Source organism: Aedes albopictus, chromosome 1 (genome assembly GCF_035046485.1).
Source record: "Aedes albopictus strain Foshan chromosome 1, AalbF5, whole genome shotgun sequence".
NCBI classification, from domain to species: domain Eukaryota; kingdom Metazoa; phylum Arthropoda; class Insecta; order Diptera; family Culicidae; genus Aedes; species Aedes albopictus.
The window spans coordinates 45,488,788-45,511,530 of record NC_085136.1 but is presented as its reverse complement, the minus strand read 5'-3'; the positions used below and the strand labels follow the sequence as shown (position 1 = coordinate 45,511,530).

Here is a 22,743-nt window from a genome sequence, read left to right as displayed (position 1 = left end):
AGTAATTCTCGCTAAATAACGAATAAACCACTACTTCTCTCGCTTTATTGTTACGATCGAAATCCTTTGTCTGCAAAACTATGTATGGTTGATTCAAAAGCAAATAGTTTGAGCAATGGACATACACAATAACGTTATTTGCATAAATGTCCCAAAAAAATTGAAAAAGTTTCTAAAGTCCTCCAGTGATCCCATCTGAACTTCCTCAAAGGGTTCCTTCGGAAATTTAGAGATTCGTGACAATGACAAGCACCAGATAGAGTGTGATTACTGGTTTTGCTGTATTTGCCGAACGATCTTTCTGTACGAGTAGTGTAGGTTTGTGCTGCTATCTGCTCGGTCTCCTTTTGTTGCAATTCTGGGGTGTTAAATTAAATTATTTAAGTGAACCCAGAATTTTCAACTTTATTACGACGGTCTCCGAATAAAACTTTCAACATCAAATCATGTTACAGAATATTTCAGAAAATCTTCCATGTGTTCCTCCAGAAGAGTCACAAAGAATTATTTAACGAAACTTGGCAGGATTTGCTTCACCAATTCCTCCATGATTTTTCACAAATTATTTCAGAGATTGTTTCAGAATTTCCTTAAGTTATTTATTCATAAATTTCTCTAGGCATTCGTACGAGAATATTTGGAGCTTTCATTAGTAAATCTACAATTTTTTTTTCAGAAATTCTTCTATTCTATTTTTGTTTGCGGAAACTTGTCCAAGTATTCCACCAAAAAAATCCTTCACGGATTCTTTCAAAAAATCTTTCATGAATACGTTCTTCATAGATTTGTTTAGAAATTCCTTCTATTCTATAAATTTGACAAAGAATTCTTTCAAAGCATCTTTCATGATTTACTTCCGAAATTCTTCCAAGGATTTTACCAAATATTCCCACAGTAACTTCCAATTTCTAAGGATTTCTCCAGAATTTTCAGAAATAGATGTGTATGATTTTTTGTAGAAATTCCTCCTTTACCTTTTTTGAGACTTTTTCAGTTTTTTTTCCCCGAAAAATCTTTCGAAAATTCCTTTTCGATCCCCCAAAGATTTATTCCAAAACTTTTTCCGGTGTTTCTTTTAGAAATTGCTCCAAAGATTTTTTTGATCTAAATTTCTGTCAAAAATAACTTCCTGGGATTTCTCTAGGAATTTCTCCAGGGTTTCTTAAAAAAATGTGAGAACCATTCGGGAATTTTCTCCAGGCATTCCTATAGAAACTACTCTGGGAGTTCCTTCATATTTTTTTCAGGGGTTCTTTCAGATAATCTCCCATGGTTTTTATTATAAATTCGACTAATAATTTCTTCAAAAATATCTCCAGATTTTCCTCCATGGATTTCTTTTGAACGAACTTCTACAGATTTTTCGATAAATCTTCCATGGACCCTTGCTGAAATCAATCCTAGGATACGTTTAAAAAATCTTTCACGAGCTCCTGATAAAATCTACCAGAGATTTTTAAAGAAATTCTGTCAGGGACTTCTTTGGAAACTGCTCGTAGATTTACTTCAAAAAATCATCCAGGGAATCCTTACGAAATCCAGTTAATTTTTTTTAACAATATCTTCTAGAGAATCCTTTTAAACTTTAGAAAGTCATTCAGAAATTTCACCAAGAACATCTTAAGAAAGTCTGCATGGATAGCTTCCAAAAATGGGTTCAAAAAATTTTGCATAGATTGTTCCAGAAATTTATCTACGAATTTCTTCGGATTTCTTTAATAGAGATTCTTCCCGATTTTTTTCAAAGCATTCATCTAGAAAACCTTTCATGAAGTTTCATAAAAATATTCCATAATTTTTTTTTAGAATATGATTCACGAATACATTGAGAATCAGAAGCTCAAAACTCTTTCAAAATTTCCTTAGAAACTTTCTAAAGAACTGTCTGCAAGGATTGCTGTAGGAATTCTCTACAAGAAATTACTAAGGAAATTCCCAAAATGTATTCACATTCTTGTTGGTGTGCCTTCAAAACATTTCTCTTCCAGAAATTGCTCGAAGGATTTCTTAAGAAAGTCTTTGGAAATCCTCAAAGAAAATTTCCTACAGATTTTGCAGACTTCTGTAGAGGATTGCTATGGAAAGGCCGAAAGACATTATTGCAGAAATTCCTGGAAAAATTGACACAGAGATTTCATCAGAAATTCCGCCGAGTATTCCTCTATGTATTTTCTCAGAAACTCTTCCAGGATTTCCTCCAAGCATACCTCTAAGAATTTCTCTATGGATTTATCAAGGAATTCATTAAAAATGTTTAGAATTTTTGTTTGGGGATTCCTCCAGGATTTTTTTTTCAACATCTCAAAGAGGTTTTGTTAGGTATTTAACCGGGAGTTTCCAGTTATTCCTTCCGAAACTTCCCCAAAAAATCCATCTATGGATTCTAAAAATATTTCTTTTTCAGAAATTCGTTCAGAAATTTATTTAGAGTTTTCTTCAGTTTTTTAAATTCCTTCTAAAATTTCTTCAGCGATACTTTAGAGACTTCTGGAATATTACTAGAATTATTTTAGAAATTTCGGCAGGGATTTCTTCAAAAGTTGTTCCATGGATTTTTCAGAAGTTGTTCCAGCAGTTCCTGCAGGAATTGCTCAAGCGATTCTTTCAGAGATTCCTCCAGGAATTCATTCTTGGAAATGTACACGTGTAGGGACGCTGGAATCGGGGAATCTTGACTAACTAGCCCTGATTTTACCATGACAGCGCTAGAAATAATTTATCACACATTTTGTCATATGGGTCTAATATGGGTACTCCACAAAATAATTTATTTATATAAAGTGCTCCACGAGTCAAAAGGACTGAAAACCCCTGCATTATAAGTCATCATGATACAAACTGCAAGTATTAAACTGATTGAATATTACAAATTTTATCATTAAAAAATGTACATAAAATCGAGGTAAAATGTACATAAAATCGAAGTACATAAAATCGAGGGTCTATATAATCGAGGGTCCACTAAATCGAGGTATACCTGTAGTTGGAGCAATGGATGAGCTCTGAATTGTGTATGATTACCACATTATAAAATCACTGTTTTTAAAGGAATATTCCAAGAGAAAGCATTGGATAATCCTCTGAAGGATGTTTGGAAATAATTTCTGGACAAATTCCTGAGGTAGCGTCTTGGCTACTAGAGAATCTAACATCTACAACGTTCCCGTGAAAACTCTGATTGTATTTCTGTGCGGAAATTTGTGATGATTTCAGTGTCAATTTCGAAAACTTCCTGGAAAAACTTCGATTATTTAGGCAAGCTTGTGTTAAAGCTGCTCGTGGTCAGTGTTGGAAAAAACTCAAATTCTCAAATCTCATCGTTGAGTTGTTTCACGCGCGATTCTTGACTCGCCAAACTCACCGCCAAAAAAATCATACATGAGTTGACTCGCGATTTCATTCATTGCTTCATTTCTTGGTGTTCTTATTAATTACATCGAAGTTTTTAGGATTACATGAAAGAACAAAAGCAACTCTAGCGTACAATAACATTGAATGCCGTTCAAATTGATTTTGATTCGTTTTATAAGCGAACGAGATTTCGGCGCTTGACTCGTGAGAGCGAGATTTTGCATGAGTTTGCTCACGCAGGAGCGGTTCATGAGGCTGCTTTGAGTGTGATTTTACCAACACTGCTCGTGGTTGTGTTCGTCTATATTCCTCAAAAAAATACAGAGATTTCTGAATTGCATTGATAATGAATGTTCTTAAAAAGTTTGGCAAATGCTTCGTTTGTGATTTTTAATCACCATGTGCAGTTTTTTTTATCTGTATTATCGAGATTTTTAGCCCTAGGCTAGTTCATCTCGGGACCCACGCTTTACTTCCCTTCCGAAGGAAGAACTCACATTTTGCGAGTTTGTCGGGAGTGGGATTCCTCGGCGTGGAGGTCCTCGGCGTGATAGCCAAGTGTTCTAACCATTACACTAGGTCCGCTCCCAAGCACCATGTGCAGTTGCACATTTTGCGGTAGACGTACAGATGGTGAGATCGTTCCATATTAATGTTTATAGTTTTTTTTTCTAGATTTTATTTTTTGCTGCTTTGCAATTTATTTTATCAAAGTTATAATGCGACATTTTTGTTTGAATGCTTTATAGTCGTAACCAGGGATGCCAGATAATTTTATCAAAAATCTGTATCAACAGATTTTTCTGTATCGCCGTGTGGCAGATACCGAGAGTTCTAAACTACAATAGAAACTAACAAAAATGTACTACTTTTTGACGATTTTTAATTTTCAATTCAGGCCAAATATTTCAATAGGTCCTATCTGCATTTGAGAGGCGCTCTTTGTTCACTTTCTCTTTCAATTATTGCAATGTAATGGTACACTTTTCAACTATTTTTGCAGTACAAATCAAAAGACGACTGTTTTGATCATCGTTCAATGCAAGGAGACAATGATAATACAAATAAACAGCTGAGATATTAACGAAAGAGAGGAAACCCAAAGAGAGCCTCTCTTCTGCAGATAGGACCTTTAGACTTGTTTGGCCTGAATTGGTTTTATTTTTTTTTCTTGTGTGAAAAAGTACAAATTTTCATAAATTCTTCAAAGTTTAAGCAACAATTTATAAAGTTTTCATTAAATTTACTGAAGATAACTTCAAATTTTATGCTTTCTGGAGAAATCTGTATCATATTTTAAAAATTTGTATTTTTCTGTACTCTGTATCTTGTCTGTATAGAAGGTCAAAAATCTGTATATCTGGCATCTCTGGCCGAAACACAAAAACTGTTATTTTAATTTCATGTTAGCGTCCGAAGTTAATGTTATTGTCAACTTTGGACGAAAACATGAAACGTCTGCTCATATGAAATGAATTCATTTCACGCAATTTGTATACTATTTGCTTGTCAAATAATCAAAATTAAATTTCTTCAGTAAATATCTCTAGAACACCGTTGACATATCCTATCCATGAATCACATCACTCAATCCAATCAATCAATCCAAAGGTTCTGATGTCTGATTCGGTTAGCGCACTCATATTTATTTATTTATTTATTTATTTATTTATTTATTTATTTATTTATTTATTTATTTATTTATTTATTTATTATCAATAATTCAACGGACTTTGAAGCCTTATTGAATATCCTAAATAACTATGTACACAGTATTTCAAAGAAATCATCCGTATTACACACAATCATAACAATATTTCCATCACAAATTCATCAAACTATTAACAAATTACATCAGAAGAAAAACCAAAACGACAATTATTATGTATACAGCAAACTTACTCATGCCGATCACATTAAAAATATTTACATCATAATTCTTTTAATTCAGGGTGAACAAACTAACACGTGACAAAAAACATTCAAATTTGCCTAAAATGAACAGGCTTCCACGTTTCATTGTGACGGATAACGAATTCCCTAAATTTTACATTCTTCGGCCATATGCTTGGATTCATTGCACGAATTTTCCATCGCTTATTAAGAACAACTTTAAACGAAATAAAATCTGATTTTCTACAATGATTCCATTTTGACGTCAGTTTAATTACATCAATGCGCTCGGGTTGAGGAGTTCCCATTGCACGAGAGACCAATGCATGAATATCCCGTTCGGTTGCACACTGATCAATATTTGTGATGAACAATGAGAAGTCATCATATTAAGATAGAAAGACAATGCTGGGAGTGATGAGTACGATTCCCGGTTGGGCCAGGTTCTTTTCTTGATTTCCTGAAGCATGGAGCATTCTCGTGTTTGCCATACGATATACATACCCAATATGATCATTGGTATAGGAAGCTCCTAATGTGGAAGTTTTTATAGAAAACTAAGCTAAGGAGCAGGCTTTGTCCCAGTAGGGACGTGAGGTCAAGAAGAAGAATGAGCATGGATAGGAACGACATGTGGAAGTTTTCTGCAGCAGCCAATGACGCGCGGCACAGGCCTGTGCCAGTTCTCGCCATGTGCCACGACTTGAGCACCCGGGAACATCATTTACATAGCTGATGATGGTCATGCAGTGGAACGATTTACGATTTTTCTGAAGGTTTATGCCTCAGGTGTGATCGGCGTTCTTCCTGGATTTTTCTAGAAAATCAATTGGAGAATTTTCACCGTGGTTTCTTCAAGCTTCCTAGTAGAGTAACTCTCAAAATGTCATGCATTGTTTCGCTCGCTATCACCCTGAGAGCCGCTCGCAAGATATTTCCCGAAACTATTCCCAAAGTTTCCGTAGTGATGTTTATGGGATACGATCGGCGGAGAACCGTAATCCGGGGTCGAATTGATCACTTTTAAACAACTTTTGCAGATAACTTGTAGATGTTCGTCTGTGAAATTGAATTCTTTCTCTGAGGATTTCGGCTTTCAGTCAAAGAAAAGCGATGAGATAGCCAACGTTTCGATCAAGATGTTGGGATTTTCTTCAGGGCTCGAAATTAACCAATTTGTCCAGTGCTGTCATGCTAAAATCAGAGCTGGTTACCCAAGTTTTCAAAATAGCTGCGCCCCTTATGATGCTACGCCCCCATATAAATAATTCAAGCATTGCGCTCAATTTAACTATTTTACTGTTCCCAAAATAAAGCAAACAAGACAATTTTCCCGCTCACAAAAAAGTGTTAGTCTTGGATGTTAAAATTGCGCTCATCATATACCAAAAAAGGATAATAGATTTTTCAGTTCCCAAAATATAAAGTGGCTATCTCAGATTCGAAAACAGCTCTTATCGTAAATCAATAACAATGTGAAAATTCCTTCGCTTTTTAATGAGCTGCGATCTCAGTCGTAGAAATTCCCTCAAAATATATCATTAACAATGTAATATATGAAATTACGGATTTATTGTAATATATGAAATTACGGAGGTATTGCTTTATAAATCTGTCAGAAAATTTAAGAAACATATCGGCCAAAAATGCCATAGAGGTTCCTCCGAGAAGTCCTTCAGAAACTCTTCCATTGATTCCTTCAAAAAATTCTAGTGATATTTGCAGACGCGGCACAATGCAGTTTCTCCAGGTATTCAGATTTTTTTTTTTTTGAATAAAAAAAATCGCTCACAGATTTACTTTTACTTGCAGATTTAGAATACTTGCAGGAAATTCTCCAACAATTTCAATAAAGGGGTTTTCAAGGAATTTTGGCTATGAATAAGTATTTATTTTTGTATTTTTGGAAGTCCACCAAGAATTTACCAAAAAGTTCTTAAGGTATTTCTCCTCGGATTCCTGTACGGGAAATCCCTGGGATTTTTTCGAATATTCATTCAAAGCTTCATTCAAAAACACTTCCTAAGATTTCTGCAGGGATTTTACTAAAAATTTCTTCACTATCAAAAACTCTTGCACACGAATGTGGAGTTGTGCTCGCTGAAATGTACTTGACGTTCATAGAATGAGAGGTTCAAGTTGATAATTCAGAGAAGATTCCACCTTCCTGATCACGGAACTGCTCAGGGTTTCTTTCAGAAATTTGTGCTGGCTTTTATTTTGAATTTCAGGGATTTCTGCAGCAATTTCAGCAAGGGATTATTTCAATAGTTCTTTACAAATCCTACTGGGATTGCTTTAGAAATCCATCCCAAGGTAAACTTTGACTTGTATTGCGAATTTCTGTCGTAAAATCACAGTTCTAAGGGATTTCCTTGGAGTAATTCTGATAAATTTATTGACATAATTTTTAAAATTTGACTTGTATTGAGAATTGTTGTCGAAAGATTACAGTTCTTATGGAACTCCTTGGAGTATTTCTGATAAATTTCATGAAATTATTTTTAAAATTTAACTTGTATTGAGAAGTGTTGTCGTAAAATCACAGTTCTTATGGAACTCCTTGGAGTAATTCTAATAAATTTATTGAAATAATGTTTTAAATTTAACTTTTATTGAGAATTGTTGTCGAAAGATCACAGTTCTTATGGAACTCCTTGGAGTAATTCTGATAAATTTATTGAAATTATTTTTAAAATTTGACTTGCATTGAAAAGTGTTGTCGTAAAATCACAGTACTTATGGAACACCTTGGAGTTATTCTGATTAATTTACTAAAATATCTTTTTAATTTGACTTGTATTGAGAATCCCTAAAAACGAAACGGACCCAGGACGAAAACGGCTTTCCTAGGAATCTGACTAGACTGTTTAAAGCAACGATGGACGGTGTGTAAAACTGCGTAAAGATTTCGGGTGAACTATCCAGCTCATTCGAATCTCGCCGGGGACTGCGACAAGGTGACGGACTCTCATGCCTATTCTTCAACATCTCTCTAGAAGGTCTAATGCGACGAGCCGGGCTCTACAGCTGGGGTACGATTTTCACAAAATCCGGGCAATTTGTGTGCTTCGCGGACGACATGGATATTATCGTCAGAAAATTTGGAACGGTGGCAGAGCTGTAGTGTACACCCGCCTGAAACGCGAAGCACCAAAGCAGGTCGGACTGGTGGTGAATGCCTCAAATACAAAGTACATGCTTGTAGATGGAACCGAACACGACCGGATCCGCCTGGGTAGCAAGGTTACGATAGACGGGGATACCTTCGAGGTGGTGGAGGAATCAGTCTACATCGGATCCTCACGTCCAGCTGACAACAACGTTAGTCGTGAAATTCGAAGGCGCATCATCAGTGGAAGTCGGATTTACTACGGGCTCCAGATTCACCCCCGTACCAAATTTACCATGTACAAAACGCTTATAAGACCGGAGGACCTGCAGGCACTTGGAGTTTTCGAGCAACGCATGCTAAGGATGATCTTCGGCGGTGTACAGGAGAATGGTGTGTGGCGGCGAAAGATGAACCACGAGCTCGCTGAACTCTACGGCGAACCAAGGATCCAGAAGGTGGCCAAAGCCGGAAGGATACGGTGGGAAGGGCATGTTGCGAGAATGCCGGACAGCAACCCTGCAAAGTTGGTGTTTGCTACCAATCCGGTTGGCACAAGAAGGCGTGGAGCGCAGAGAGCACGCTGGGTGACCAAGGATGGAGAGCGGCAGCCACGAACCGTGGAATATTGTTGACTCAGTTTTATTATGAATTTGATGTAATATTTAATAAATGAAATGAATGAGAATCCCTAAGGGAATCCCTAAAGAAATTGCTGGAGAAATCCCTGTGGAAATCATGGAGGAATTTCCAAAGGGATTCCTGAAGGATTCTAGGAGGATTACCAGGAGGAATTACAGAAGAAACCCCTGAAGGAATTGGCTTAAGCGGTGTTGATAAAAATCCATATTCTGAATCTGCATGCCAAACTGGACCAAAATCCAAATTTTCATAAAATTTGGTGGCATGGAACCTATTTAAAAACCAATTTGATGTGTGTATGGAAGCGATATGATGAATCACCCCTCATCGGATTTTGTACTAAGCGTAGATGTCAAGCAGTGTCAAAAACTGCCAAAAACTGTTTTCGAGCTCAGAAAAAGATGTTCTTTCGCACACAATTAAAAAATCAATAAAGTTTTCGAAATATGAAAAGCTCCAAGAATAGGAGGAATTCCTGGATAAATTCCGGGAGTTATTCCTGGAGAAATTCCAGATGGAATCCTTGGATTTTCTGGAGGAATCCCTGAAGGAATCCCTGGAGGAATTTCTGGAGGATTCCCTGCTGGAATCCCTGGAGGTAGCCCTGGAGGAATTCCTGGAGGAACCCTTGAGAAATTGCTTAAGGAATCCCTGGATAAATTCCTGGAGGAATTCCTTGAGGAATCCCTTCGGAAATTCCTGGACGAATTCCTGGAGGTATCCCTGGAGGAATTCCTGGAGGAATATTTGAAGATATTCTTGAAGGAATTCCTGGGCGAATCCCTGGAGATATTCCTGGAGGAAACCCTGAAGAAATTCCAGGATGTATTCCTGGAGAAATTCCTGGAAGAATGCCTTGAAAAATTCCTAGAGGAATCCTCGCAGGAATTCCTGGAAGAATCCCTGCAGGAATCCCTTGAGCAATCGCTGGAGGATTTCCTGGAGGAATGCCTGGAGGAATGCCTGGACGATTTCCTGGAAGATCCACAGGAGGAGTCCCTGGAGGTATTTCTGGAGGAAGCCCTGGAGGAATCACTGGGAAAATTCTTGGAGGAATCTCTGGAGGAATCTCTAGATGAATCTCTGGAGAAATTCCTGGAACAATCCCTAGTGGAATTCCTGAATTAATCCCTGTAGAAATTCCAGAAGAAATTTCTGGAGGAATCCTTGGAGGCATTTCGTGAGGAATAACTGGAGAAATTTCTGGATGAATCGCTGGAGGAATTCCTATAGAAATACCTGGAGAAATTCCTGAAGAAACCCCTAGAAAAATCATGGAGGAATTCCTGGAGAAATTCCTGGGAGAATTACCACAGAAATTCCTGAATTAATCCCTGGAGAAATTCCTGAAGGAATACCAGGAGAATTCCCAGAAGAAATTCTTGGAGGAATCCTTGGAGGAATTTCTTGAGGATTAACTAAAAAAAATCAAGAGAAATCCCTGGAGGAATTCCTGGACGAATCCCAGGAGGAATCCCTGGAGGTATTCCTGGAATAACGCCTATAGGAATTCCTGGGGGAATCCCTGGAGGAGTTCCTGTAGGAATTCCTGGAGGATTTCCTGAGAAATTCCTGGAGGAATACCTAGAGGTATTTCTGGAGGAAATTCTGGAGAAATCTTTGAAGGAATCCCTGGAGGAAGCCCTAGAGGAAGCCCTAGATGAATTCCTGGAGGTATCCCTGGAGGAATTCCTGGAGAAATCCCTGGAGGAATTCCTGGAGGAATACTTGGAAAAATTCCTAGAGGAACCCTGGAGAAATTCCTTAAAAAATCCCTGGAGAAATTCCTCGACGAATCGCTGGATGTATTCCTGGAGGAATCCCTGGACGAATTCCTTGAAGAAACCTTGGAGGAACTCCTGGAGCAATCCCTAGGGGAAATCCAGTAAGTATTCCTGGAGGATTTCCTGAGGACTTCCTTGAGGATTTCCTGTAGGTATTTTTGGAGAAATTCCTGTAGGAATGCTTGAAGGAATCCCTGGAGGTATTTTTGAAAGAATTATGATAATTAGCTTTATTAAGGACAGGGCCCCTATAGCCACAGCTGTAAAGGCGTGGGTATTCAGTATGACCAAGCTGAGGGTGACGGGTTCGATTTCCTTGGGCATAGAGTATCTTCGTGCCTGCCACACGATATACACATGCACAATGGTCATTGGCAGAGGAAGCTCTCAGTTAATAACTGTGGAAGTTCTCATAGAACACTAAGCTGAGTAGCAGGCTTTGTCCCAGTTGGGACTTTACGCCAAGAAGAGGAGGAGCTTTATTAAGGAAATTTTCAGCCCTTGGCTGGTCGATCTCCGTTTTTTTTTAAAGAATTCGTGCAGGATTTCTAGGAGGAAATCCTGGAGGAAGCCCTGGAGGAATTCCTGGAGGTATCCCTGGAGAAATTCATGAAAAAAAAAATCCTTGGAGGAATACTTGAAAAAAAAAAACCCTAGAGAAATTCGTTAAGGAATCCCTGGAGAAAATCCTGGAGGAATCGATGGATGTATTCCTGGAAGAATCCCTGGAGGAATTGCTTAAGGAAACTTTGGGGGAATTCCTGGATGAATTCCTTAAGGAGTCCTTGGAGGAATTCCTGGAGCAATCCCTGGAAAAATTCCTTGAGGAATCCCTGTAGGAATTAATGGAGGAATTTCTGGAAGATTCCCTAGAGAAATCCCTGGAGGAAATCCTGGAGGAATCCGTGACGAAATTCCTGGAGGAATCCTGGAAAAATTATTTAAAGAAATTCCTGGAAGAATCCCTGGGGAAATTCCTGGTGGAATTTCTTAAGGTATACTTGGAGGAATCCCTGGAGCAATTCCTGGAGGTATTTCTGGAGGATCCCCTGGAGGAGCCCTTGGCGAAATTCCTGGAGGCGCCCTGGAGGAATTCCTTAAGGAATCCCTGGAGAAACTCCTGGAGGAATCCCTGGAGAAATTCCTGGTGGAATTCTTGGAGGTATTCCTGGAGGAATCCTTCAGGTATCAGTAGGTCGGCTCCAGAGGCACGTTCTCCTCCATTTGGGAATTTCCTGAGGAATTCCTGGAGGAATCCCTGCAGGTATTTTTTAGAGGAATCCTTGCAGGAATCCCTGGAGGAAGCCCAGGAGGAATCCCTGGAGGTATTTTTTGAAGAATTTCTGGAGGAATCCCTGGGGGAATCCCTGGAGGAAGCCCAGGAGAAATCCCTGGAGGTTATTTTTGGAGGAATTCCTGGATGAATCCTTGGAGGAATCCCTAGAGAAAGCCCTGGGGGAATTCCTTGAGGAATCCCTGAAGGAGTTTCTGAAGGAATCCTTGCATGAATTTTTTGAGGAATCCCTGGAGAAATTGCTGGGGGAACCATTGAGAAATTGTTGGAGAAATCCCTGACGAAACTCCTGGAGGAATCTTTGGAGAAATTTCTTCCGGAATCTCTGTAGGAAATCCAGGAGGAATGCCTGGGGGAATTCCTGGAAGAATCCCAGGAGGAATCCCTGAAGGTATTTCTGGAGGATAGCCTGGAGGAATTCCTTCAGGAATTCCTTGAGGTTTTCCTGGAGGAATCCGTGGAGAAATCCCTAGAGATATTCCTGGAGGAATGTCTGGAGAAATTCCTGGAAGAATCCTTGGAGAAATTCTTGAAGTAACTCTGGAGAAATTCCTGAAGACATTCCTGGAGGAACCCTGGAGGTATTCCTGGTGGAATCGCTGGTGGAGTTCCTTGAGGAATCCTTGGAGGAATTATTGGGACAATTCCTTGAGAAATTCCTGAAACCCTGGAAGAACTCCTGGGGGAATGCCAGGAGGAATGCCTGGTGGAATTCCTGGAGGAATCCCTAGAGAAATTCCTGGAGGAATCCCTGGAGGAATTTCTGGATGATTCCCTGGAAGTAGCCCTGGAGGAATTTTAATTCCTTAAAGAATCCCTGGATAAATTCCTGGAGAAGTTTCTTGAGGAATCCCTGCGGAAATTCCTGGAGGAATCCCTGGACGAATTCCTAAAGGAATCTCTGGAGGAATACTTGGAAGTATTTTTGGAGAAATTCCTGTAGAAATTTCTGGAGGAATCGCCGGAGAAATTCCTGGAGGAATCTCTTGAGGAATCGCTGGAGGAATGCTTGGACGATTTTCTGGCAGTTTCCCAGGAGGAATCCATGGGGGTATTCATGGAGGAATCTGTGGAGAAATTCCTGGAGGAATCCCTGGAGAAATTCCTAGAGGAATCTCTGGAGAAATTTTTGGAGGGATCTTCGGAGGAATTCCTGGAGGAATCCCTCGAGGAATCGCTGGAGGAATTTCTGGAGGAATGCTTGGATGATTTCTTTGAAGAATCCCTGAAGTTTTTTATTGAGGGATTCCTGGAGGAATCTCTGGAAGAATTCCTGGAGAAATCCTTGCAGAAAAGAATGCGAATCTTCACAAGAATCAACGATTTTTTTTTCTCATAAATTCCGAATTTTTTCTCATTAGTTGCTGAAGAAACGTTCAAAATAATATACGAATATTTTCCCGAATTATGCCGAAAGAATCCCTCAACATAATGTAAGATGAATTTGCAAAGTAATTGCTGGAGAAATCCATCAAAAAAAATATGAAGGAATTTCTAAAAATTGCCTAAAATAAATTTCAAATTATTTTCCATAAGAGTTTTTAAAGAAATTTTCAAAAGTAGGTACTTCTGAAAGGATTTTATAATTATTGCCGAAAACGTTGTCGCAGGAAAGTTGAAAATAATGTCTGGAAAATTCTGAAAATATTGAATAAATTCGCGGAAGAATTATTGATGAATTTGGCAAAATAACTTTAAAACGATTTACGACAATATTTGTTAAATATTGCCGCAGGAATTTCAGAAATTGCTGTTGAAAAAATTATATTATTACCCGAAGAAACTTATAAAGGAACTACGAATAATTCCTCCAAATACTACCGCTGGAATTTCTATAAAAATTGCCAAATAAATCTCCCAAAAAAATATTGAAGCGTAGAATTAGCTTTAAGTTAAAATAACATAAAATAAAAACCAAAAATGATTTCGAGAATTTTGAATAAACTTCTAAAAGAATTCACAAATAAGTTTTCCGATCAAATTTAAATAAAATAATGTCGAAGAGAAAATAATTGTCCTTGGACTTTTTATGGGAATTTCCGAATTCCATACCATATTCATATTTATTATGGTTATAATAAGTGATTGCAGGCGACGAAAGGTACAAAACCCCTGGAATTCCGGCAGCTGTCTCCGATTGGCCATCGCGGAAACCCTTCATACCGAGCTTGACGGTGTTCCCTCTGATGGTCACATTGTCCAAAAACCTCCGAATTCACCTCCAACACTCTTGATTTGCAAAATCATGATGTTGGACGTGTCGCAAGCCAGGTTTCGTAATTGTTCGGGAAAAGGCCACTATTTCCGGGTAGCCCCAGGTTCCCGAAACATCCGGGATGGTGGTCAATATGTCCAAAAATTTCTGAATATTCCTCCCAAATACTTGATTTGCGACACTATGTAGAATGGGACATGACAAATGTGTTTTTTAGAATTATGCTATGCAAAATGTCAGGTGTCAGGAACTTGCGAAATGTGTCTCCTGAAGGCACCCCAAACGTGACCCAGAACATCCGAAACCAGAACCAGGTAATCCCAATTTACTTAAACAATGCATTTGCAATAATAAAACGATAATTGAACACATTTGCAATCTTTTTCCATGTGTTTCTCACAAATAATCAGTGATTAAAAGGAAGTTGGTCCATTTTTGACCCTATTTGACCCCCCTTCAATAACTCAAACCCCAAGAACCAAAAAACCATTTTGATATTTTTCCATGCAACTAGGGATGTAGCGCGGTCTTCATTCCAAATTTTGTAAATATCGGTTGAAAAATGATGTCACGGCGATTTTCTGAAATTAAATTTCTAACTATGACCAAAACGGGTTAATCAAAGGTTTTTCTTTCGAGTGGCATTGTTGTGTAGCTTATGGCAGTTGAACTGTTAACTCTATGGTAGATTTTTTCCGTAATTACACTGATAAAGGTTTTACTAGCAACCAAACTGCATAGTTCATATGAGATTTTTCCTTCTTTTAAAAATAGGCTGTGCTTTCGAATTACACTGTTACGAAATAGTGGACCTTCCTTTCTTAGTCAAGCATGTGGAATCATGAAACACATGGGAACAAATGCCAAAAATGGAAGATAACGTGCCTCTTCAGCCGGCCTTCCAATGTATATGAGTAGACATATAACTAATAAACGAAAGAAAAAATTATCAAAACTAATGATCAATTTGTTCGCAGGGTGACTGTGTTATGAAAGTAAACAAAAAACATTAGAAAAACTGTGAAATTCTTATAAGCTTTATACGAAGAGAGAAATTTAAAACCATCTCGATTAAACCAAGAGTCGTAGTGCAAGAGCCACAATTGAAATGGGCAATACAAGGTTTGCCGGGTCAGCTAGTGAATACATAAAAATAAAGAATCAGGGAACAAAAACTGTGTGCTAAAGTTTCCAACTGTTTTTTTTATTTGTCAAGGACATGTATAAATTGGAACAATGCAAATGTACACACATTTTTCTGATTGGAAATTATTGCCAAGGAAAACAAATTTTAAACGCCCAAATGTATGCACAAGAAATCAACCGTATACAAGTTATAAGAAAAAGTTAAACATTTTCAATCCAACGACAGTATCGCAAACGTAACATGGACATGCATGAGGAGTACACAGGGTGTGAATTTACCATATATAATATACTAATGTTTCAGTTCAGTTCAGTGAAGTGAAGTGATCTGAAAATTTTTGAAGATGTGCACCCAGCTGGTGGTAATAATAACATAACCCATTTCTTTGGGAATTTTGAAATAAAGCGTTTTTGGCTTTAAAATAAAATAAAACTGATGTGGTCAGGGCGTTAACAGTGTGCACCCAAAATAACCAAAATTGGTATTTTATTATATTTCGCTTCCTGAGGGGGCGGTCCAGAATGTCGAATTGTTTAAAAATCCATATTCACTAAAACTGATGTGGTCAGGGCGTTAACAGTGTGCACCCAAAATGACCAAAATTGGTATTTTATTATATTTTGCATCCTGAGGGGGCGGTCCAGAATGTCGAATTGTTTAAAAATCCATATTCACTAAAACTGATGTGGTCAGGGCGTTAACAGTGTGCACCCAAAATAACCAAAATTGGTATTTTATTATATTTTGCATCCTGAAAAAAAAATTTTTTTTTGAACTGAAGAGCTGGTTACTCAGTGAGTAACTTGGAGTAACCACGATGACACCACTGCCCGAGGGGGCGGTCCAGAATGTCGAATTGTTTAAAAATCCATATTCACTAAAACTGATGTGGTCAGGGCGTTAACAGTGTGCACCCAAAATGACCAAAATTGGTATTTTATTATATTTTGCATCCTGAGGGGGCGGTCCAGAATGTCAAATTGTTTAAAAATCCATATTCACTAAAACTGATGTGGTCAGGGCGTTAACAGTGTGCACCCAAAATAACCAAAATTGGTATTTTATTATATTTTGCTTCCTGAAAAAAAAAATTTTTTTTGAACTGAAGAGCTGGTTACTCAGTGAGTAACTTGGAGTAACCACGATGACACCACTGATTGTCTGACCCCGTGTTCATCTCACGGTTGATTGTCGCTATTTGTTTTTGCACTGCACGAGTCTCATTTACTGCCAGCATCCTTGAAGTTAGTGTGTGGGTGGTACAAATTGGGAGGTCTACAGTAGAAGCCACAACGCTTGCCAACACTGCCAGATCTAATAGCTGATCGAGCATTACTATTAATGTTATTAATCGTAACAGATTCTATGGTTAAGTTGGATGAAGCGCCGGACTACAGATTCGAGGGTTCGAATCGCACGAATTTTATTCCTCAATTAGTCAACTAATCGTTCAAATGCTTCAAGTTTTTACGTCTTTTTCAGACATACTGGCCGTCAGATTTAACCGGAAAAGGGGAATGGATTGTTTGTCTTTCCAGATTATTATGGGAGTTTCGAAAAAAAAAAACAGCATTTCCCTCGAAATTTCTGCAGAAATGCATCTCAGCGTTCCCGGAAAATTTTCAAGAAGCACAGTGATGCATTCATCTTGGCGTTTCTCAGGCGGGAAATAACGGAACTAACTCCGTGCGAAATTCTGTTCTCCAAAGTAAGAGAATTCCACGGAAAACTTCATTAGAAACTCTTAGTGAATCGACAAGAGGAGCTCCAGGAGAGAATGTCTGAAGAAACTTTGGGAGTTACCTGAGAAGAAACTCCACAAAATCGAGTGTAACTCCGGTATAGTTTGTACAGAAATTTGAGAGCAATCAAGACAAAGCCTTCTAAAGAATTCACTGGAGAAAACTCAACGTGAGCTCAGGGAAGAATCATCGGAAAACCTTTGGAAGAAATCATTAAGAAAACTTTAAGAAGCGGTCATTTTGGAAGGAATCTAAGTTCCGCTAGCTTCCCCGGGATAAACTTTGACAGAGATCTCGAGTGGAATATTGCCAAAAAATCTAGGAAAATCTCTTAGATAATCGCATGAAGAATGCCGAAAAAAAAATCCCCAATGATATTGAGGGATAGTTGATAAGAAAACTAGCAAGCACCTCTCTAGGAAATATCCTGGCAGATACTCTGGGAGAAGTCCTGGAAAATTCTCCTGAGGAGACTTCAGAATGAACTCCTGGGGAAGCTCTGCGATAGAATCTGTGAACAATTCTGGGAAACCCTCTGGTAGTTTGTTGGATGCTACTCGTGCAGAATCATGGAAGGAAGATTGGGGATGAATCCGGAAAGAGTTTCTGGGAAAATCTAAGGGAAAATGAGGAAAGTTTAATGAGGAACTAGTCATGCTACTGGGCATTTGAGATTGGACCAAGAGGGTTCCCTGGAAGTTCCCATAGAGCCAAAAAAAAAATGGTTGCAAAGGGCTTCGAGGGTATTCTAGGAGGTTTCCAACAGGTTTAGTTGACATTTCAATAGGATAACGGGGATTTCTGGAACGCTTCTAGGGGTTTTAAGGGCGACTCAGGGTAGTCTCTGAAGCCTTTAACTCTCGAGCGGTCGGGCTGTTGTATTTTGTACAACACGTTGGAAAAATCTCGCTTTTGTACTCAGCATTAGCGTGGTGGCCAGCCGCGCGTGGTTACGGAAGGTTAAAGGGCGTTGCAAAGGATTTCAAGGTATTTCAGAGAGTTTCAGGAACATTTTAGGGGGTGCTGCGAGGTTTCTGGAGCGTTTGATAGTATTTCGAGGGTACTTCAAGGAGTTTTCCGGGGTGTTCCAGAGGGTTTCTGAAGTCGTTCCAAGCGATTGCCACCTCCTGCGAGGAGCCCCAGGCGGCCTCATGGAATGCCCCTGGAACCCTCTGTAATTCATTGGGATCCCCTGAAACCTGATGGTACCCCTCTAAGACCCTTTGGGACTCTCTCAAAACGCCCTTATGAAGCGTTTATCCCCCAAATCCCCTGTAACCCCCTTGAAACTCCGTTAGACTTCCATAAGCACCCTTGAAACCTCATGAAACACCCCTGAGATACTCTGAGCCCAGTAAAAGCACCAATAAACCCCCTGAAACGCTCATGAGATTCCCTAAAACGTCCCAGAAACACCCCTGAGATCCTCGGGAACGCCCCTGAAACTCCTGTCAGCGCCTCTGAGCCACCCTGGAATTCTCTTGAAATCCTCTGGGCCCCCAAGAACGCTCCAGAGATTTTTTGGCGCTCTTCCTACTGGTGCCCTCCATATACCCCCTGGGACCCCCTGAAACACCTCGGAGTACCCTTGAGACCTTCCTGAGATTTCCTGGGACCCTCTTAAACGCTAATGAGACCCCAAAGATCCTCTATAACGCTCATGACCATGACCCTGCAACGCCCTGAAGACCATCTGAAGGTCAACTGAGACCCCATGAAGATCTCCTGAGACCCTCTGAAGTGTTCAAAAAACACCCTGGAATGCTCCTGATGCTCTGTGAAGCGCTCCTGAGACCGCCTGGAAGCATTCTGAAACCTCTGAGATCTCCTGAGACTTTCTGGTACCCTCTAAAACACTCCTCTGAGATCCCTGACTGCCGTTTTTGAAACCCTCTGAGACCGTCCGGGACCATCTGAAATCACCTGGGACCTCCTGAAATACACATTGTTGGTACTGAAAAGCTCTTATTCTTTTTAGGCAAGGCAAGAGGATTGAGTGTACATATACATTTCAGATCATTGATAGCTGGAAACAAAGACGGGTTTCATGGTTACCGTCTCTGATTTGTAGACAGAAGGTACTTGATTCAATTCTATCTATTTTCTGTTTTATTTCATGCTCATAGCCATAGCTAGTATTAGGATAAGTTTGATAAAGCTGGTTCATTTCCTGACACAATGTTAATTATATACCACCTTATGCAACCACTGAACTGAGCCACATCATTATTTTGATAAACAAACACGAGCAAGAGCGTCCCACTATTTTTTGTGCATGTTTAAGAAAGTGAGCAAGAACAAAAAGCTGGCTATGTCAATGTCCTCGGAGTATTCAACGGCGAAACATGTTTAATCATTGACTAATAGTCAATCAAGCATGTATAACCTTTTGGAGCTGGACTGTTTCGCCTCTGCTGCTGCAACCTCGCTGGCGTCGAACACGTATGTTATGCTCATCTTCTTTTTGGGAAAAAGCCTGCCTCTCAGTGTTCTATGACCACTTCCACAGAAATTTATTGGAAGCTTCCTCTGCAGGAAAGAAAATACTTTATGCTCAAGCAAGTCAAAATTAATTTTTCAAAAGGTTTTTGGACCGAACGAGAATTGATTCGATTATCTTCAGCATGGTCATGCTGAAACCCCACGCCTTACAGCTGCCGTTATAGGATCCCCTAAAACACTGATATTCAATAAGATAAAAACCAAAAAGAATGACACAGCAGCAGTCACGAAAAGAACTGCGGGAGAAATTATGGGTAAACCTCTGGAGGCAAAACTACACCCGGGAATTTTTCTAAAACTTTCTTCACGTTTTCTACAAGAATTTCTTCGCAGACTTCTGTTTATCCTTGGACATTTTTTTTTCTGACATTTATCACAGGTTTCTTCAGATGCCATACTGGCGTTTCTGCCAGAATTCCTTCTTGTACTTCATCCTGAGGGTGTCTGGCCGTTTGGCCGAACGCCGTTTGGCCGAATGCCGTTTGGCCGAACGCCGTTTGGCCGAATTATGATCAAATGAATTTGAAGGAAGTTTTTGACAGTCTAACTACCATTATGATCATCACAAATATTTCCTTCTTTTATGATTATGGTTATTCTTTCTAAATTTGACATTTTTGGATTATTTGGCTATGAAACTGTTCAAATCTTATCAGATATTTTCTTTCCTTGAATCATAGGCTGTTCTTTCAAGTCATATTGATGCGGAGAACAGTGGCATGGTCACCTAAATTCATCATTCATTTTTCGGTCAAACGGCATTCGGCCAAATAACCCGGAACCATTCTGAGGTTTTTGGAACAAATTTCAGAGCTTTTATCTGCAACTTGTTCCCAGGATTTCACTCGAAAGTGTTTGAGGATTACTTCTAGAGAATATTCAGGAATTAATTCTAGATAATATTCAGGGAATATAAGGGTTGTTCCTGACATTATTATCAGATGCCCTTCGAAGATTACCTCTTGACACGCCTACCGACTCAATGTTTGCCATCAAGATCTTTTGCTCTCGGTCCACCAGCTGGTCACATCATGTTTACAGCACAAAACCAGCTAGTTTACCGATGTTTACGTTCATTCTCACTATTCTCAGCTTGTAGCTGATTATTTTTCACACCAAAACCAGCTGGTTTCGCCTGAATCGGGAAAAAAGGTGCTACAAATGTAGGTTAATACCAAATTACGGCGAGTTTAATTTCGTCGTCAAAGTCGTATTATTCGTGATTGTGTTATACACGACAATACAATAATGGTAAACATTCTTGTTTGACATTCGAGGCAGGGATGCCAGACGATTTTTTGAAAAATCTGTATCGCACTTTTAAAAAAATGCGTATCCTATACAAAGTTTGGGTAAAAAATCTGTATCGAATATAAAAAACAAAATCAGTCGCTCTACCATAAAAATCTGTATTTCATGTAAAACGAAATCTGTACGGATACTCAAAAATCTATATCAGGCCGAACATTTCAATAGGTCCTATCTGCATTTGAGAGGCTCTCTTTATTCACTATCTCTTTCAATTATTGCCATGTAATGGTACACTTTTTTCAACTATTTTTGCAGTACAAATTAAAAGACGATTGTTTTGACCATCGTTCAATGCAAGGAGACAATCATAATACAAATAAACAGCTGAGATATTAACGAAAGAGAAGGAAACCAAAGAGAGACTCTCTCCTGCAGATAGGACCTTTAGACATGTTTGGCCTGATATAATACAGATAAATCGGTATATATGGCATCCCTAATTCGAGGTCAACCAAAAGTTGAACGGTGGGTTGCAAAAGGCATCATATAGGCCTTTTCAATTGACAGGTCGCAATCGCCAAACTGTCATTTTCATAGGAGAACTGTCAAAGGCCCCCAAAATCAGCTGATTTTAAACGTCTTATGATTGGGCCAATTGTGTCACTTTTGACAACAAATGTTCCTATTTGTTAAGTGCTAAACAAGGAGTGTTGTAGAAATGAACAAAAACTTTATAAAGCTGTGTAAACATGAATGTATGAATATGATTCAAAGTTTGATCCTGAGGAGCGACACTTGTTTTCCCAAGCCGAAATATTAAAAAATAAACAAAAAAAGGAAAGAAAAACGCTGAATTCGCAAAAGCTTAGCCGTTTTTTCACTGGATATGCCGACTTTTTGTGAGATATTTAATCTTTTTTGGGGATTTCCCAACTTCCAACCTTGTGTTGTCTTCCTGGTTTGATCAATTTGTGCAGAAATTGAGATAGGCCTTCAAGACCTCATTGTGGTCTTCAGGACTCTCGACGGTTATCCAAATCATAACAAGATATAACTCAGAAACCAGATAAGGCATAGATCGTAATTTTCCAGTTCTAAAGGATTGGCTGACGTATTTCGCGACACTTATCAAGCCTACATCACACCCAACCCATTATATGCTATAGAATCTAGCCTTATCGCTAGCTATTGCTACCTAACCCACTAATCATGTCACAATCAAAACCAAATCAATCTCACTCCAAATGAACGAACGGTTGACCCCTAATCAAGTGACATACTTTCATCATACTTCGAACCGCTCTGCTCACTGATCGCGCACCGTTAGCTATTGCAAGCAGCAGTGACTCTGACTTGGCTTCGAATGACTGACAGACAGCCATCAGGCAAGCCCCGGGCCGACAGGTATAAATCATCGACCAACAGATTGCACCAGTTGTAATACATTTAGCAAAAAAATACGAGAGGTACAACCGCGCGAACAAGCCATAGCCAAACAATTAATTGTTGCTCTGATTTTGGACGGATTTGGAGATAGGTACAGGTACCTAGCTCGAAATCGCGGTGAACCACACGCGATAAACGGTGTCTCAGCGTTCGTTTGCCAAAATCCACACTCTGAGTCTGAGTCGTGTGCGCGCGCGCGCGGATTAAAGACCTCTTGAAATCTGAGATTTGCGCCGCGCGCAAAGCGTGAAATGGATAAGCGAACGAGTTGCGGCGACTTTCAAATGGACGTTGACCATGGTGCGCGGTTTCAGATGAAGAGAGTCATCCGTGCTGAATCCGTGGGCCAGGGTTGCCAAATTTT

General features: G+C 39.3%; 1 protein-coding gene across 4 annotated transcripts in view; it reads right to left on the bottom strand.

Moving 5' to 3' along the window:
* LOC109397890 (glutaredoxin domain-containing cysteine-rich protein CG12206) overlaps window positions 1-22,743 on the bottom strand; it is a 258,145-nt gene that overhangs the window by 208,454 nt on the left and 26,948 nt on the right. The gene's annotated exons all lie outside the window — the stretch shown is intronic.